A 19,708-nucleotide genomic window follows, 5' to 3' on the forward strand; every position below is an offset into this window, starting at 1 on the left:
TTGAGATAGTGGTGTTGTGGTACAGTAGAGTGGTTTTAGAGGCAAAAAGGGCTTTGGACCACGCACAAAACCCTAGCAAGCCAAGAAACCTAGCGACGTGTCGCCATACCCATTTTGCCTAGTGGCGCAGTCTCATTGGCAAACTCGGCTTCCCAATCCTGAAATACAAATGGAAAGGAGGATCAAGAGGGAGAGGGAATTCTTCCAAACATATTCTAACATTTTGCCACTCTCTTTATTTTTCTTTCACTTTCTTTGCTTTGTTTTTGCTTTGCTTTCAGCAGTAGTACTCTTTGTTTCTGTGCCACCAGATAGACCATCCAATGAGTGCAATAATTAATGGGAGGGGAAGATCTCTTCTGATGAAGAATATCAAATGTGGTGTGGGAATTGAAAGCTCCTTTGTTCATAAAGCAATACTTTGTTGCCCCGCGGGGCGGGGGGGGAGGGCGAATATCTCCCTTTTTCCAATATCCAAACCTTTTTCCCAAATCACAGTCTCTTTCTCTGGTAAAATAGATCAATTATTTCTGGGAAAGTTTATCGCCGAGCCTAGAAAAAGTTTATATAAAATTTAAAAAGGAGAATAAATAGGACCAGAAGGAATGAAAGGTGGGTACTATTTCTTCTTCTGATCTGTGCTCTGCTGACGTCCATTGATTGATCTCTCAAACTAAACCTTTGTATATGAATAGCAACTTTTTCTTGCAATTTGCGCATATGTAGGCACGTACCAACTGACTTGATCGAGCTAGAGTACACTGCACTTTGCTTGCTTGCAACAAAGCTACCCAATTTACGTAGTCTTCGGTTGGTTATATATATATATATATATTCAACAGTTTTGTAAAAAGGGTCCTTGGCCCAAAGGTTTGGTTCCACTCTCAACTTATTATCAACAATATATTAGGGTTGAGGGTGAACATTTAATTTAATAACAATTTTTTATGTCACTGATAAGAAAAGAAAGAGAACCTAATTACTGAGTTTGTATGTTAAATTGTCATCTGACAATTCATTGACTAAAGAAGTTTGTTGTTAACATTTGTTATTGTCACATGTACAATGTGTCAATTAATGTTACGAAGAAGAAGAAGAAGAAGAAGAAGAAGGAATATGTGATCAAACTATTCCAGCACAATGTAATCTAATCCTTGAAAGATCGAATAGGGAATTTCCTCTGATTTCTTTTTTGTTAGCAAACGCTGTAAAAATCCATCATAAATGAAAGACTTAAAAGTGTATTGTTTCTTGGTACATCAATTACTAAACGGAGATGTCTTCATTCCATGTAAGATTTTGGCATATATCTCAATTTGATCAAAACTTAACAAATTACGCTAATCAACCATAACATTAATAGTACTTGAAGGATCTAAGCAATTAGTTCATAGATAATGGACAGTGTGGAATCCTAAATTTTTTTGGGTGAGATCCACTGAAAATGGCTAACTATATGACAGCAGATCGAGATTCCAAGTTTTCAACTTATTGAAAATGAAATAAACTAGTTAACGACTAAAATCTTATTTTAACATGAACTCATAGTTAGTAATATTCAGGACAAGAATTAAATGTTAAAAATATGCACCTGAATAATTCTGTAATTTTTAGTGAAAAATATTTTAAAAAATTCAGTCATAAATTTAAAAAATGAAAAATTATAAAACTCGATAAATACGTCTTTAAAAAGACATGTAATGAAAAATACAGATCAATATATGTCATTACTAGTACTTATATGTAGTTAATATGACTTCTAAACAATAAAATTTGAAGAAAAAAATTAAGGTGAACCATAATTTTTTTCAAAATATTACCATTTCGATTTACAAAATTTCAATAAGTGTAAATAATAATTTTTTAAATTTTTATGACTATTAATCAGGTAATCTTTAATCATAGAAGTTTAAAATTCAAAATTAATCTTAAACATGCATTTTTTTATTAACACTAAAATAAATAAAAATTAAAATATTTTATAATTTGATATTTTTTTCAATTCAAAAATTCAAAAAAATAAGTATAATTCGGAATAACTTAAAAAAAAAAGGGGAATTTTTTTTTTGAATCTTTGAGAATAATTCAGAAAATGGGGTTTTTTTTTTTTAAAATAAAAAAAATCATTAATTCATCAATTATTTACGAATTAACTAACTAGGCATCAACCTAAACTATAAAGTATTTTGAAACGGCCTATTCTAACTTGTGTTGAATATATTATTGTGCTCCGTGGGCTTGATTCAAAAACTATAAAGCATTTTGTTACCATATATTCCTTTCAAAAAAAAAAAAAAACAGTAATATTAGTTAGATTTATTAATAGCCAATAATATTTAATGATGTAAGAGTGTTGTCCGTTATATGCACTTGTTCGTGTCAAAGCTAGAGCGAGGGAGAATCAAGAAGAGAACCATATGCTATAGCTTCACTAGCTACACCCCACTCACTACCTATCTTTCTCCCATAACGCTCGGTCTCCCTTTATATGACATTTGTTTATTACGTAAAGCACGAGTAGTCGCCTCATACCAAAAGTTTCTTCCACCATATTACGTGGCAAGTTCATATTGGTTTAATTTGCCTCCTATGCAGCTCACCACTTGCAGTTTCCCTTTTCTTTCATCCTCCAAAAATGGCAAAAAACAAATTATTCATTCGTAACGAACTTTCATATACAATTCAATATATTAAATCATCTCTATTAAAACAAAAATAATACAATAAGAGACCGTTTAAAAATTAAAATATAAGAGATAAATAAATTATTCCAGCATCGATCAATTAAAGATAGAGTATTAGGATGATGTGTTGTAATAACTTTATTACTTTAGTGTAAAGGTAAAATGGGAATTGGTATACTCATTTCATTTAATAGTCTCTTTATATAGGGAGAGAATTACAATGGAAATATCAATTACAATAATGACAGAAAATGCTGAATGAGCTGTAATCGCTAATTCTTTAATTCTCTCTTCATCAGTTACTTTGACGAAGGCACATAATGTGTTTTTTCTTTAACACTCCCCCTTGTGTCAAGTCAAAGACAAGATGGTGCATGAATTGTTGCCTCACTAAAAATCTTCCAAGTGAAAACAAAAACCATGTGGGAAAGAAGAAGAAAAAACACTTTGGTCGAAGGAAAAGAGCACAACGCACCTATTACATTTGATGATGACATGTGTGTGATAGACTCCCATTGATGTCCACACCTCCCCATGATCCTTACATTAGTCAAGGGAGCTTGGAAAGTCTTTGCAATCCTATGTTTTTCACATGTCTCTCAAATATGGCCTCAGGCAATGATTTTGTAAATAAATCTGCCACATTGTCCTCAGACTTTACTTGATTCACTGGAATCTTGAGGAGAGCCTGTTGTTGCTGATTGTAGAAAAACTTTAGTGATATGTGTTTTGTATTATCACCCTTGATATTACCTAGCTTCATCTGTTCGATGCAAGCTGCATTATCTTCATAAATGCAAGTAGGCTAGCTCTTCAGTGGTAGAACTCAAACCACTAGTCCCTCAAATATGTGTAATGATAGTTCTTAACCATATACACTCACGAACAGCCTCATATAGAGCAATGATCTCAGAGTGGTTCGAGGATAGCCACAAGGGCTTGCTTGGTTGATCTCCAAGATATTGCCGTGTTGCCAATGGTAAATACATAACCAGTTTAGAAACGACCTTTGTGTGGGTCAGAGAGGTACCCAGTATTAGCAAAACTAACCAAAAAATTATTTGGGATTTTAGTGTAGTGAGTGTGTAACGTCCCAAACCTAAATTTACCAGTTTACAAGTCTTTCGATGGGTAAACGACATTTACATTTACTTTTTGGCTCCATTTCGACATTTTAGGGGGCCCTAAAAGTTGACTTTTTGTTCGGGTCAAAATTTGAGAAAATTTCCTTCATGAAAGTTGTAGTGGACATTAAACCGAGCGCGTGCATATGTGGTACATAAAAATCGGAGCTCATATGCTAAAGTTACACGCAAAAATGTGAAAGTTACTGTTCACGATAAGTAGTATATATTTGAAATTTTTACTGTTGCGCCTGGTAACTTTCTTTTCTCCTTCTCTCTCCTCCCGCACGCTCTCTCTTTCTCCTCTACGCGTTTTCTCTCTCTCCTCTGCAACTCTGGTTGTTTTCTCTTTCCGACCACCAAAAAGCGTGAAACCGGTGGCTGCAGACTCGTCTTGACCTCCTCTTGGCCCCTACTGTGGTGGCTCACGGCGGCTTGGCCGGAAAACGACGTATCGGGTCGTTGAAGTTTACTGTAGCAAGTGACCGTTGACCTGAATTCCGGCCACCTCCGGCGACAAATCCAGGCTTTTTAGAAGCGCCTTGAGGCGTACTTGAAGCTCCCCAAATACCTTGAAGCGATTTGCTGCGTGGAGGAAGAAAGCATAATTAGAAAATTTTACTCTACTTCGGTTTGCTTAATTGTTCGGCCACTTAGAGGTATTTTCTGACTTGGCCACAGTTATGAAAGATGCTTGGAATGTTGAGTTGTTGATGCTGGTAAAATTTGGTAGCCAGATATGGTGGTTGACCGGCGGCGCGTGGGGTCCAGGCGCAGCTGCCTGTGGCGGCGCGTGAGGGGGCGTCCGGTCGTTCCTGGTGAGTTGTTTTGGTTTATTGGGTAGTATATATTGTTACGAATTTATGGATAGGTGTTTGGTGGAAATTGGAGGAGGTTTGGATGTTAATCGGAATTTCCGAAGTTCAATAGTTTGGTTATTGATTTATGAGAATTCCACTATCGGATTTCTCTCAGCTTTACCCTAGAAACCTTCAATTAAAGAATAGGTGCAAATGATAAAGTTTTGGTTTAATCAGAGAAGAAATAGGAATGTTGATTGATGAGAATAGGACATTGGAATCGTATTTAATTCCGGATTGTTATTCACGAATTATAATTGTGTACAGGGCGATATACCGAGCTATTGCTCGATGAAGGAACTCGTATGCGTGATCGCCTAAATAGTACTGTGAGTGGACATTTATTTAAATTAACTGTGCATGCAGTATATTAGCATTTTCCCATTGAGATTTAATTTATAATTTGAATTATTGAGTTTTATGGTTTTATGAGATTTAATTTATTGAGTTTTATTTATGAATTACGAGGTTAGTATTGAAATTCCTTCCCGAGAGCTTTTAGTAGATTTTCAAGATAGTTATCTATGAGTTATTGAGTTGGGAAATGATTTTCGGGAAGTTACTGATTCAGAAAATATTATGAGAATTATTGATTTCAAATTTCAGTTTTTATGAAGATATACGAGTACGAAGGATTTAGCAAATATTTGAGCATGATTGATTTATTGAGATTTATTGAGTTTTGAGCTCCGCACTTATCAGACTTGAGTTAGTTTGAGATTTCTTTCCGAAAGCATTTATTGATTTACAGAGTATTTGATTTATGCTTTCGAGGATTTATTGAGATATTGAGATTTGAGTTAGCGAGATAATTATGAGTTATGCTTTCGGTGAATTATTGATGATTTATTGAAGTAATATCGAGTTTCTTTCCGAAAGCAAGTAATTGAAAGAGGTTGTTTCCAGTTTATTGAGGAGGCTATCAGTCAGCGCATGCATGCATGACTTAGTTGGCAGTCCCTTCTAGGTAATAGTCTGGTTGGCAGTCCATTCCAGACTACAGCCCGGTTGGCAGTCCCTTCCAGATGACATGAGGTAGTTAGTTGGCAGTCCCTTCAAACTACTTGTGGTTAGTTGGCAGTCCCTTCTATCCACCGCCTCCTGTTCCGGTTGGCAGTCCCTTCCGATGCGACTTCTGGGTGGCAGTCCCTCCCAGATGGCATGAGATGACTAGACAGCAGTCCTTTCTAGTCATCAAATGAACCTCTTGAAAATGATGTTTTAAAAAGGATTGAGGATGAGATTTTAAGAGATTGCAGTAAAGATGATGATTAAAAGTATTTTCAAGATTGTTACTGCATGCGAGATTTTAGAGAATAACTTGGGAAAGCATTAAGTTTTACTTATTCATTCGAAATTACTTATTTTTCGTCCACTCACTCTAACGGTTTTTAAATGTTTTCCCCCGGGCCCTTCGGTTTTAAATGCCCAGTTTGCAGGCCAGTTTAGCTTGGGGTCGAGCGTACTTGGGGTTGAGGCATAGCTGTCATAGCTTCCGCATTATAAAAGTATTGGTCGTTTATCTTGTATTCTACCTTCTTGTACGCCTAAGAAATAGATTGCTCTGATAACTCTTGAGATTAATATTCTTAAATTCAGAATTGTTTGTGAAATGGGAGATGTTGTGATATAGGGAGCAGGGTGGCTCCAGGAGAATAAGGATGGATAATTTAGAAGTGTAAATGTTTTTCTACAGGTTTTGGGTAGTCCAGTTTTAGGGGAAGTTCTGTCAAATTTTTGGTAGAATTTCTTCTAAGGTGGGCCCCGCAGGGCCTCTTCGGATTTCAGGGTGAAATCCGGGGCGGGTCCTGTCAGAGTGGCACTTTCGCCATCAACATTTCCTTTGGGGATTGTAGTTCCATCTGCGGCTCCCCCTTTTCTCTCTGTAGGGAAAGAACAGTCTTAAGTCAATGGTTCCTTTTAGGTATCAGAAAATGTTCTTTATACCATTCTAGTGGCACTGCATTGGTGCTGAGTTAAATCTAGCTAACAAGTTCACTGAGAATGCAATGTCTAGTCGAGTGCATTAAGCTAAGTACAATAATGCAATGTCAGGGCATTGTGAGAAACCTTACGCCACAAGGCAAGCCTTGTACCTCAAGACTTCATTATTCTCATTATGCTTTCTGACAAATACCCATTTATGTCCTACAGGCTTTACAGTTGGTGGGGTTAGCACTATCAGACCAAATACCTGTCCCTTTGCCAGAGAATCTAGTTCTGCCTGGATTGCTTCTTTCTATTTAAGCTAATCTGCTCTTTGTTGACATTCTGCAACAGAGCATGGTTCGATATTATCGTGCTCTATGATTTCTTGAGCAACAGTGTGCAAATACGTCATCAATGTGTATGGAAGATCTTTTCATCAACTCATACTCACTCTCATAATCCATTGAGATTTCTTTGTTCTCTGGAATCATTTCAAACATCGGAGCGTCCTCCAATATTGATTCATGGACATAACTATAATCAGAGACAATCTCATGAGAGGGATTCTCTACATTGATGATTAATTGATCGGTTTGTGCCTTACTCGCCCTCTTCTTCCTTGGGTGAGTGTCAGTCAAACCAAGTGGCCTCCCCCTCTTCCTTTGGGGAGCCACGGCCTCAACCACACCTCCACTAAGTGTCGTTGCAACGTCTCTATCTGCGCCTCCGTGCCCCTTGTTGGGGACTTCTAACCTTGCAGGCACATTTGCAGCTGGTATATGTGATCTCATCACTTTTACGATATCAGTAAACGCATCAGGCATCAAATCTGCTACGTTCTGAAAATCGATTATTCTTTTCACTTCACTTTCACATTGTGAAGTGCTGGGATCAAAGTGAGACAGAGTGGGCACAAACCACGACAATTCCTATCGTTCCCTTAGAAAATCATTTTTCCTATCTTCTCCTAATGATGGGAAGACTATCTCATCAAAGTGACAATCCGTAAATCTAGCGGTAATGAGATCGCCTGTCGAGGGTTCTGAATAGTGGATAATGGTTGGAGATTCGTATCCAACATAAATACCTAATCGTCTCTGAGGATCCATTTTTGTGTGTTGTGGGGGCGCAATAGGCATATATACTGCACAACCAAATATGCGTAAGTGTGAAAAGTCAGGCTCATATCCAGTTACCAACTGGTACGCAGAAAATGGTTGGCTAGCAATGGGTCTGAAATGAATAAGTAAAGCTGCGTGCAATATTGCATAACTCCAGGCAGATATAGGCAGGCTAGTGTGCATAACCAGTGCCCTAGCCACCATCTGTAGCCTTTTGATGGTGGCTTCTACGAAATCATTTTGTGTCTGCACATGGGGTACAAGATGCTCTACATCGATCCCAATAAACATGCAATAATCATCAAATGCTTTTGATGTAAACTCTCCAGCTTTATCAAGCCTTATAGACTTGATAGGAGTGGTGAGCCCTTAAAAATATAATCTGTGCTAGGAGTTTTGCAAATGCAGCATTTCTTGCGGACAATAAAGCGATATGTGACCAGCGTGTCGAAGCATCTACCAGAACCATAATGTACTTGAATGGTCTGCATTCTGGATGGATAGGTCCACAAATATCTCCTTGTATCCTTTGTAAGAATGGAATGTTTTGTTTTGTATCTTTAGCATAGGAAGGTCTCGATTCTATTTTTGCTAAAAAGCAGGCTTTGCAGAATAAGTGATGTGCTTTTGAAATAGTCAATGAGGCATAATGGGAGGCAAGTAGTGCTTCTGTTACTTCAGAAAGCAATGGCTACATTTGAGCAGTACTAGGACCGACACCTTGCAGTGTGGCGGATTTTTGTCCCATTTTATTTTTCACTCGAAAGAAGGGATGTCCATGTGAGTTCTTTAAAATATGGATCATCTTGTCTTGACCAGGGTGCCCTACGCGGTCATGCCAAAGCCTGATTGATTCAGTGTCCTACATTTCATTGTTGGTGACAGCATAGGATTCAATGATCCGAATAGTAGTGAGGTACAGTCCACTAGTGTCACACCCCAAACCCGGGGTATGACTTAAGGGGTTCTCAAGCAAGAGAAATTCAGAAAAGACCAAATTTGACACAACTTAATAAGTAACCTTTAGGCTGGAACAGTTAGGCTTTGAGGATTTACGAAAAATTCATTTTGTGTAGAAATAACTTGAAATTTTCCAGAATGAAAGCAGACATAATTTCAAGCTAATCAGAGTTCGAGAAGTAAGGAAAATGATGGATGCCAATAGACTGAACTGTCAGGTTTTAGAAAAATATTGCAACAGCAAGTCAACTTTGAGAATTCGCCAAAAATTCATTTTAAGCCAAATGGCAAGAAATCAGTTCCGAAATGAGCATCGGAATTTATGGTTCAATATACATAAAAAACCAGAGGTTAAATAATTCAAGTGGTCGTTCAAATTCAATAGAAAATCAGAGGAGACATTTAGAGTTCTGGAACTTTTCCAAATGCAGATCAAATTTGGAAAAGTCACCAAAAATTCACTACACATCGTAATAAGACGAAACTTTCTAGATCACTTACTAACTAGTAGAACAGAAATATATCAAAATTTCACATCCTTTGGAGAACAGTAAGTAGGGCAACACAAGGCTCAAGTTCACAGATCAGCAGCTTTCTCAGAAAATTCAGCAAAGCTGTTTTAACCTCAATACGAAGTTTTGATTTTTGAAGTTGATTTGTTTAAGAGTAAACAAGAGAGGCACAACAAAAAGGACTAGCTTACAAACCAAAGGAATAGCTACTACGTTGGAGAGTAGACAAGGGAATACAAAGAAAATACAAGAAGCATTACAACCCCATTTGGTTTTTCATATCCCACGTAGTAATTGAACTAAACCAGCTGCAATCTGGTTAGATATATGCTCCAAAATGACTAACATGCTACGTTATCTATAACAAAATACATGTAACCATTTGGTTTGAATTAGCCTACACCTCACCAAAATATCTTGCTCTTCCAACAAGGTCTAGTAGTAGGTAGAGCAATTCCAACTTCAAACAAACCGACTAACCACCACCTGAAATTTGAGCGAAAAAAGGGATGAGCATAAACGATGCCAAGTAGGGGTTTTAAAATGTCTAATTGTAGTTGTAGAAAAAGAAAATCTATATATGGCCTTTTTGAAACATCTTTGAAAGAACTCAAGACATAATTTCAATTTAAACTCAAAAGAAAACTTAACAAGTTCTTAAACCACAAATGTCACATCACATGGCTGAAACAAACATTCATTGAGAAATAACTTTCTGACTTACCAAAATAGAAAACAAGTCATTGCGTAAAACCAACAATCGGAAGGGAGTGTAGCATACCTCATCGTACCTTATCATACAATCATAACTCATCACATTTTCGCCCTCACAAGGGACTTCCCTGGGGAATTTGGGTCATTGTGCCCATAACAACTCAAAGCTCACGGGTCATTGTGCCCGAGCTTTCACAATCATCAACCAAGCTACATACTCACCACTTCCATTTTCTTAAACCAAATTTCACTAGCTCTCGATTTTTTAGCTCAAAGAAGCAATGAAGTTATTGCATGTAAGTTTGAAAACTGAAAAACAAAACATGCAGAAATTACATCGGACAAAGAAGCAAGACAAGCATTGTCATCAAGGACCTTAAACAAAACAGCCTCTTGGTAACAAAACAGAGAAAACATGCAGTTCCAAGTGGTCAATGAAATCATAGGAAAGAAGGGTGTTGAACTTAACAAAATCATTTTATCAACTTCCTTTTCAAAACTACAAACTCCGGATGCTTGAAAACCAATTTTCTTCCCTACCTCAAGTTTATCAGGTGGTTTTTGCAATATCTGAGCCCCTTGTAGCTTGCCCTAATTTGTCCTCCTCCTTTTGCTTATCTAAAACAAAGATAGTTCATTAAGTCTCAACCCAAAAAAAACACAGATCCTAAGCAACTCCTCCCTAGTGTTGAGCTTAAGCCAGTTGGGGAATTTTAACAAACACTTGCTGGGCATGCATTAGGAACCAACATGCAAGGTTATTTCTCTGTTTTTCTAGCAGCCCAACCAAAGTGTAAATAAAATTACTTAAACAAACAACTATAATCAAGGTTCAACAACTCAAGTAATTGAATTAGGATTAACAAGGACAAGGTACAACCGATAGAAACATTACCTTGTCAATATGGTACAATGGAGAATGGAAACCTTTAGTTCCTCAAAACCACGTATGAAAGAAATCTAAGGATATACCAGCTCTAGGAAGCATAAGGTTACTGGAATGAAGAAGAAAGAGAAGATCTTTCTCTGAATTGAGTTTTTGTAGAATAGAACGGGTTGAGGTTCAGTGGCAATATTTGAGAAGTGTGGTTCTATTTTTATTTTCTTTTTCTTTTTCTAGACAGCAAAATACACACAAGGGACTGAACAATGGAGTTATAAATTCCCTCTCATTCTATCAGAGGTGGGAAGCACATGCAGGTTTGGACCATCTTGTAAAAACAAAAGACTAGTTTGGTACAAACTAAAGTTCCACAAGTACTAAACCAACTTATCTACATAAAAGAATTTACGCTAAGGTTTTGGGGTATTACAACTAGATTGACTCATTAGTTTCTCTAAAATGCATTTCCTTACACATTCATTAGAGGTAATATAAAGGTATTCGGTTTCATTCTCACAATGGGTTTCTATATGATAATCGTTGGTACGTATATCTTTGAAATTTAACAAGGTTCGATTAGCTCTTGGTGCATACAGAGCGTCTGTGACTTAAAACATTGTGCCTTTAGGCAGCAAAAATTTGGCAGTTCCTCGCCCTTTTATTACTTGTGATGATCCAATCATCGTAGTCACAGAAGAATTATAGGCTATTAATTTAATGAATAATTGCCTATTCCTTAATATGGTGTGGGTAGTCCCACTATCAACTAAGCACTCAAGTTCTCCTCGATTCATTCGTACAAGTAAATGGGAGGTATTATTAAATAATTTGGAAAATATATCTCATATTCTTTAGAGTATTTCTATTTTAGGTAGAATGATAATCTTTTCATTCTAATAATAATAAAAAAATTTCTCTAGATGTATTGCTTTACATCTTTATAGTGCTATTTCGAACCATGAATATATGTGTAGTAAATAAAATCGAATAAATTCAATACTTCATAATAAAATCTCAAATTCATTAATAAGCCAACGATAATCAAAACAAAGTCTTTGTTCAAAAATCTAATTTATCAAACCATTATTTAAATAAACTTTAAAACCAAGCAATCTAACTAAAAAAAAAAAGGCATTATGCCTTCACAACTGTCTTTGGAAAATAAAATAAAGCAGATCAGTTAAAATCTGGAGCATCCATTGACTGAGCAAGTTCCTTGTTGCCATTGAAGTCTGCAATTGTGAGGTTGACATCTGGGTCATGGCCTTCTTCTTCCATATAGTGAGCCTCTTGTTCTTTAGACTCCCTATACCTCTTGTAAGTGGCTGCTACTCTGTTGCTTGCTTGACAGTTCTTGTACCATTTTCTAGTAACTCCACACCTATAGCATGGTTCATTGCCAACTCTTTCCTTTTTGACTGAAGGGCTCTTAGGTGTCTTTTGCACCTTGTTTCCATGACCACTAGGGCCAGCACCACCATCTTTGCGCCATATGTTGGGAGGGCCTCCACGGCCCATACCACAACCCTCATGTCCCTCTTCCATGTGGTGCTTTATTTCCATGTGGGTAAGGATCAGCACGTCCAACCCCCTTTGCATTGGGGTTCTTTCCACCTTTCACTTTGCCATAATTAGCCTCGGAAATTTTTTTTTGTCCCAACAGGCCTGACATTGTTGTTCAAAAGAACCTCATTATGCCTCCCAGCCACTTGCAGTAGGTTGATCGTGATTTTCTTTTATCATACTCCAACCTATATGAATTTTCATTTACAATTTAATATATTATATCATCTCTATAAAAACAAAAATAATACAATAAGAGACCGTTTAAAAATTAAAATATAAGAGATAAATAAATTGTGGCAGCATTGATTAATTAAAGATATTAGGATGATGTGCTGTAATAACTTTATTACTTTAGTGATTTTTAGTGCCTCGTTCTCTCTCTTTCCTCTCTCTCGGTTTCACAAGCATCCAGGAGATTTCACTCTCAATTTATGGCGATAAATCCTAATCTTAGAGATGTTGTCAACAACCACCATGTTTTGTACCGTACTTGGTGGTAACGTGGTACCTTGAGGCTTGTGGCGGAGTTCCCTCTAACATAGTGTTAGCTTTTCAAGCATCTAATGCTTGATTCTGCTTCACCAATTGACCATGAACCCTAATCCTAAGTTTTGTTGGTCAAGATATGTTAGTATCTTGAGGCACATACAGTCAGCATCGAGGTTCTTTTCATTTTACTTTCAGGCGGGGATAGGAGTCTCCTATCTTATGACGAAAAAGTGATTATCTCAAAAGATTAACTCTGTGTACTTTTGTTATTGAGTTTCGTGGCGACTGCTTAAGAATTCACCTTTTTGATGAGCTTTTTTTTTGTTATCATGATTTCGCCGGTCTGTTTGCTTTGCTGCTAGAGGTGTTGTACTTGACGGTGGCAATGACTAGTGATTTGCATCTGAAGTCAACAACTACATCGTTGAAATTTCTGCCGGCAACGACAGTTGCTTGGTATGCACAACGTATACCATACCTGATTTTCCCTTGGATTAGGCCTGGGAGATCTATATTTGGATTATGCTTTTACTCATGATTAGTTGGGTTCGTGTTTAGGGTTCAGGTGATTTTTGTATAAAAATATGGATCTGCATCAAATGGGGTTTAAGTGCAACTCCAACAGCTTCCCTATAATTTATGTATTATAGGGAAGCAAAAGTCAAAACTTTAGCCTTTTTTTCTTCTCTAACTCCAACAGATTCCCTATTTTACAGCAAGCTCTAAAGTCTCTATAATTCTTCCTTAAAATTTTAGAGATTACCGTAAATTTAGAGAATTTTGTTTTCTCTTTCCACACTATCCTTAAAATGAGAATAGTTATAGGGAATCTATTGGAGCAAAAGGGACTCATTTTTCCCTAAAATAAAGAAAAATCAAAATATGGGGATCATGTTGGAGTTTCTCTATGAGTTCGAATATTGAGAGTTTTATGCTCTTTCATAAAAGCACATGAGTTTATGAGTTCTTAGGTTTTCAATACCTTATTTTATTAATGGTATTAGCTAGAGCTGTGTTCTTTGTGTTATGTATTTATAACAATCAGATCATGTGAGATCTCATGTATTGACTCTTTCCATTGTACTCTAGAGGGAATGGATCATTGTGTGTATTTCACTCCTATTGTTTATCAATAAGACACTAGCGTCTTTCCTTAAAAAAAAAAAAAAATGATAGTGAAAAATAAAATATTAGGATGAACGAATCATCCATTTGTTTAACCTGGATGATTAAAAGATCTCCAATTTAATTAGTACTTTTGTTGAAATGCTCTTCTTCTCTTCTTTTTTCTTTTTCTTTTTTTTTTGGTGTCATGATCATCATCATATGTCATTTAGAATACTCAGGCCAGAATGACACATTACATACGCTTCCACTGTTAGAGTGATATGTAAAGTAGAAAAGAAAAATAGTTGTATGTAGAATACTACGATCCATTTGATGTCAAATCTCACCTATTAACAATGAAAATCCCATAACAAATAGACAAAATAAAGAAAAAACTTATTAAAATTTTCTCCTTGTCCTTAATATTAGGGTCATGAGACTTTGTTGGATAGGTCAACTTCAATGGCTCCATAAACTTTGTTGAAATGCTATTAGAATTATATTTTGAAGATTATAAATATAATGTGAGTATGTTGATCACAACCAGATAAAAACCTAAAATTATGCACTCTATATATCTTCATTTATAATTTATCGGTCACCTTGACATACAATTCTGTGATTTGATAACTAAGACTAGAAATTACGCATGTATTGATACAATATCTACTTAAATACTTTCTTTTATATATATATATATATATATATATATATATATAAATAGTCATAATATAGCCTCATCTATTTATATCTTTGATGGTGGCATCGTATATAGCTAGGTATAAAAAGTTTGCTAGCTACTTGTGATAGTGTGGATGATTCTTCAGTGCTCGTATGAAAAGCTACTCACTTGTTTGTCTACTTTTAGCAAAGACACGTACTCACAGATCGTTGTCAATTTCCGTAAGCAACTTTGGTTTGCTATTTTCTGTTAATAAGTAATCTCCTCAATTAAATTTAAAATTGGCGTTTCATAAAATGGGAGGTTTTTTTTTTTTTGACTTTGTCAAGGGGAACCCAAAGGCTTCCTAGGCCCAAGATAAACCCCTTCGGCGCATGTGAAATGCTCCAACTGTGCATTACAGCACAGTGCCTGGCCACTTTGACAGCTTCGGGATTCGAACCTAGGTTGGGGAGCACACCCAACTACGCAAGAACCACTAGACCACTTGCAGTGGTTTAAAATGGGAGGTTGAACATTGAGAGTTTACGATCAATATGTAACAATGCTGGTTCTCATATCCTATAAAAGGGAAGGTTCTTTAATTCCTTCATTACTTTGGTTCGTCTTTTCTAAATTAAGTATCTAATTTTGCTTTTCTTTTTGTTTGTTTCTTTTTTGGGTTGGTCATGAAGTAATTAAGTAGAGTCTTTAAAGCCTTAATTTTGTATAAATTCCCAGTCCTCAGACACTACTATGTTCTTCTGTTTGTGGTTAATACGGGAGTAAAATACTTTTGTCATACTATATTTATACTAAGCTCTCACCCTCCTTGACCCCTTTAGGTTCAATTTTTGGGTGCTAATGTCTCATCGTCTCATTCCTACGATTTATGGTACTTCTTAGACTCATATTGAATGCATCTCTCTAAATTTTATCATGTCGCACAATTAAATGAACGATGTTTTCATTTGCTTTTTATGTGATGACTCAACAATAGTGTCACAAAATAACCAATCATGTATCACATTAATTATTCTTTGGACGTGCTCCTACAAGACTTCCATGCAAGATCCATATTTCTTCTCATGCATGCGGAACTGGAGGAATTGGAATGCGAATTGAATGATTTGAATCCCCCTTCTTCACACTCAGAGATCACAAGACCACCTAGTATTTGCGAACCAGAGGAGAATTAGATTCATAAAATCCTTTCATGAAGCCTTCTTTGGAGAGAGAAGACGTCCAACCGCGTAGTGCTTGTTAATTGCAACTTCATCGGATAGTCCCAGAAAGGTTTGTACAGCATACAGACATTACAACATGAAGTTTTTTTTTTTTTGGTCTATCACTACAACATGAAGTTGATAAGAAATGTATAAGCCGTTAGTCTAGAAACCCTAGAAGAGAGAGGGGTCGAAGCCATTGTATGTCGTAATTATCATAAACTAATTAATTAGATATTTAATATGAAAAACAAAAAAAACAAAAATTGATGAAATGCTTCTGAATATTTTAAAGCTTGAGCCAAGTGCGCTTAGCTCTTAATTCCATTGCTTTAAAATTTGAATAAGGTCTCTATTTTAATGAAAAGAGAGCAACTCTAATGAGAAAACCTAATGGAGATATAAGAAAACCAAATGAGAGTTGCAATTGTCAATTAGCAAGTTAATGATGCATCATAACGTACAATGCCTTTATTCCTACACACTAGCTAGGATTATATCTAATCCCAGATCACCGCAGCTCATTGGCATGGTTTGTTTAATTTATGTGAAGGTATCAAATTAAGCAACTACAAATTAAATGGCATGTATGTGCGCCATATACCCAGATTAATATCATTCTAACGACCATTGACACAAACCGAATAGTTCATTGGGTTTGATATGTCTAGGTCAAACACTAATGGGGATATAAGAAAACCTAATGAGAGTTGCAATTGTCAATTAGCAAATTAATGATGATTCACAACGAACAATGCCTTTATTCCTACACTAGATCATAGCATGACCTTTGGAACCCGTTTGATAACAAAAAATAATAATATTAGAATCGCTTAATAGCTTTAAAGTGCGAATCGCAATAATTCCAGCTCAAGTCGTGGCTCCGGCCCCTTCTGCTAAGGTTAAGCGTTAATCGGTGAGTCCTAAATGAACAATAGTAAATCTATTCGGGATTGCCCCGGCCTTGTTTGTCAAGTTTTGCTAACTCTCATCTATGCATACTCCGGGATCGGAGGGTCTTGTTTATTAGATGGTATATTCAAGAACCTTGCACCTACTTCATAGAGTTTAAAGGAGAGAGGTGTACTGAAGTCTTTGGAGGTTGTTGCTCCGAGTGCCACCAATAAATACATACGTTTTTGTCGAGCTAGAAGCATCGATTTTTTTTTTTTTCCAAATTTGGCATGACATGACTACGGATTGGAAGAGAATGCGGAGTTACTATACGAGCTCTTAATCATGCAAATTAAGCAACCTATTCTATTACTATTTTCTAGCGTACATTTTTGCATGATATACATACAACTTACTTTATCATCAACCTTAATTATACGATAATGTGACCACACACATTAGTTAAACTAAATGTAAAGATCAAACAACGGAAAGTAGAATTCCGATTCCATGAATTATCATAATATATGTTGATGAGTCAATTCCGAATCGATCGACCCAGGTGAAGTGCGCTAAGTGTACGTTCGATTAGAAAAATGACATTTTTTATGGTGAAACAGAAAGTTGTTGTTCGAAATACATATTCTTTGTCATTTATAAACCATAGTTTATTGTTAATGTATAAACCATAGTTTATTGTTAATGTTAATTAGTTTTATATTAGCTCATGAGCCGACCACGCAATTAAATAGGCAGTTGACTTCGTTGATTAGAAGATATCTTTAGTTATAGTAGTGGAGATAATCCGTATGTACATTGACTGCAGAATTATGATTTTCAGTACATATATATAATACATATAGATATAATTAGTTGTTTGTGGAATATGAGAAACCAAAACCAATTATTTATTATCTAAAAAAAAACAAATTAAACCTAGCCGCAAGAGTTAGGGTGGTGAAGGCAAACTAGGGTTTCCTCTATTGCTTTATGAATCATTCTCATGGCGGAAGAGATGGTGGCTCGTCTTTCGATAGCCTTGGAATTGACAGAGTAAGCAGTTGTCGAGTTCAGAACTTTGGGATCGGCTACAGTTGCAGATGAAGGCTTTTATCTGGTAGGATAGATGATAACTCAGAAGCAGGTGGATGAGAGAGCCTTCCGGGGACTATGGTAGTGATCTGGGGACTAATGATCTCGACCTAGGATGATGGGAGGTTTATGTTCAAGTTCAAGGTGAAGGAGAACTACACTGCACTAGCGTTTGCATGGGGGACCTTGGCATTATAGTGGAAGTTAATTCTGGGGGAGTACGATGGGAGTCGTGACATTACCAGAGTTTTTTTTACATTCACTTGAAACTTGGGTGGCTGTTGTTTGAGCCCAAAAGTAATTTTGGCAAGATCTTTTAGTGGATTTAGCGTAGCGGGCCGATACCTGCGGCCCAAAAATAAGCCTACTTGGGTTTGGGTTACAGCTTCGCCCATTCCGTAATCCATAAGGAAAACGAAACCTTATTGGAGTCAAGTAGCAGAGATTGAATAGGAAACTTCAATCAATAATCATTCGGTAGCAAGGAACAGTCGAAGACCTAGGTATAAATACTAGGGTTCAAGGACACAAAAAGGACCTCTCTCTCTAATCAATCAATCCCAGCGATTACAAAGCCTCCCCGGAGCAAACCTTCAACCTCGTTGAAACCCGGTGACCGCCCGCCAGTCCTAGTCTCCTCGCGAGCCGACTATCAGCATCACCAGATCAACCCGGCGACCATGCTTCCAGTCCTAGTCTCCCCGCGAGCCGACTGCTAGTACTACTGCCACCGACACACCCAGCGAAGCAAGGGTAACGCCCTCGCAACCCAGCGAAGCTAAAGTCATGCTTTAGCAAGACCCGTGCTTTCTCCAACTTCCCAGTGATTGCTCTGCTCAGCCTACAACGTTGAGTATCGATTTTGGTGACCGAAGAGATCACACCCAAAGTCCTTATCCGTAAGGCAAAAGTCCTTTTCCGAAAGGCAAGAGAAGAACCCTGTGACGAGGTTGGTGCTCTCCTCGTCCACAGCGCTTGAAGAAGAAGTCAGGTCAAGGGACTACCCCAACGACTGCACCCCGCGGTGCTGGCACGCCTGCGCAATCACTCGCTCAAAAGAGACAGTTTGCAAGCCAACTGGTTTTGGAGCCAAACATTTTGGCACGCCCAGTGGGACCACAATAGTGTTTCTTTGTGAACGCAACCATTGGGAAGTCTAGCGATAACCCTTACCAAAAGGGCTACGCTAACTGCTCAAAGCATAAGACCTCCAGTTACAGACCGCATTCTCGCGCGGACTGTCGTGGTCTCTCTGAAGAACAAGTGACGCAACGATTCTCTCATCAGCCCCAATCACCCGGTATGTCAACTGCACAAGGTGAGAATTGCTCGACCGCTACTGAGGGTCAGAGCATCAATGTTAATCAGGCCAGCGAATCTGTTATCCCCGCCTCTGTTGACACTACAGTGGAAGGTGGAGAAGAAGAGGCTTTTGTCTCGAAGCCTATTCCGGAAGGAGCGACCGCTGAGGTCAAGTTCGCGATCATCATGGAAAATGTCGAAAACCATCGCAAGAAGATGGATGCTGACTTTGCCAGGGAAACCGCGAAATCGGAAAAGCTTCTTCGCGAAATTGAGCAGCAGATGACTCTACATACGGAGAGTAACCGGCAGCTGATCACACAATCAGAGAGTGCCTTGAAGGCACACGCTGCAGGTATCGCTAGAGAACAGGATCAGCGTCATAAGGCAATTTTGGATGCTATAGCGGATCATACCAAGCAGACCGCGTCGAATATAACTGATCTTCGCAAGGACGGGGCTAACCTGGCAACTGAGGTGGCTATGCAGAGAGCCGAATTGAACCAGACGAGAGATGTACTAAACAAAGCCCTAGGGGATCCTAATGCTATCTTTGGCTCTCTTGGCCAGCCATCCGGTTCAGG

This window comes from Rosa chinensis, chromosome 5, assembly GCF_002994745.2.
Source record: "Rosa chinensis cultivar Old Blush chromosome 5, RchiOBHm-V2, whole genome shotgun sequence".
Taxonomy (NCBI): Eukaryota; Viridiplantae; Streptophyta; class Magnoliopsida; order Rosales; family Rosaceae; genus Rosa; species Rosa chinensis.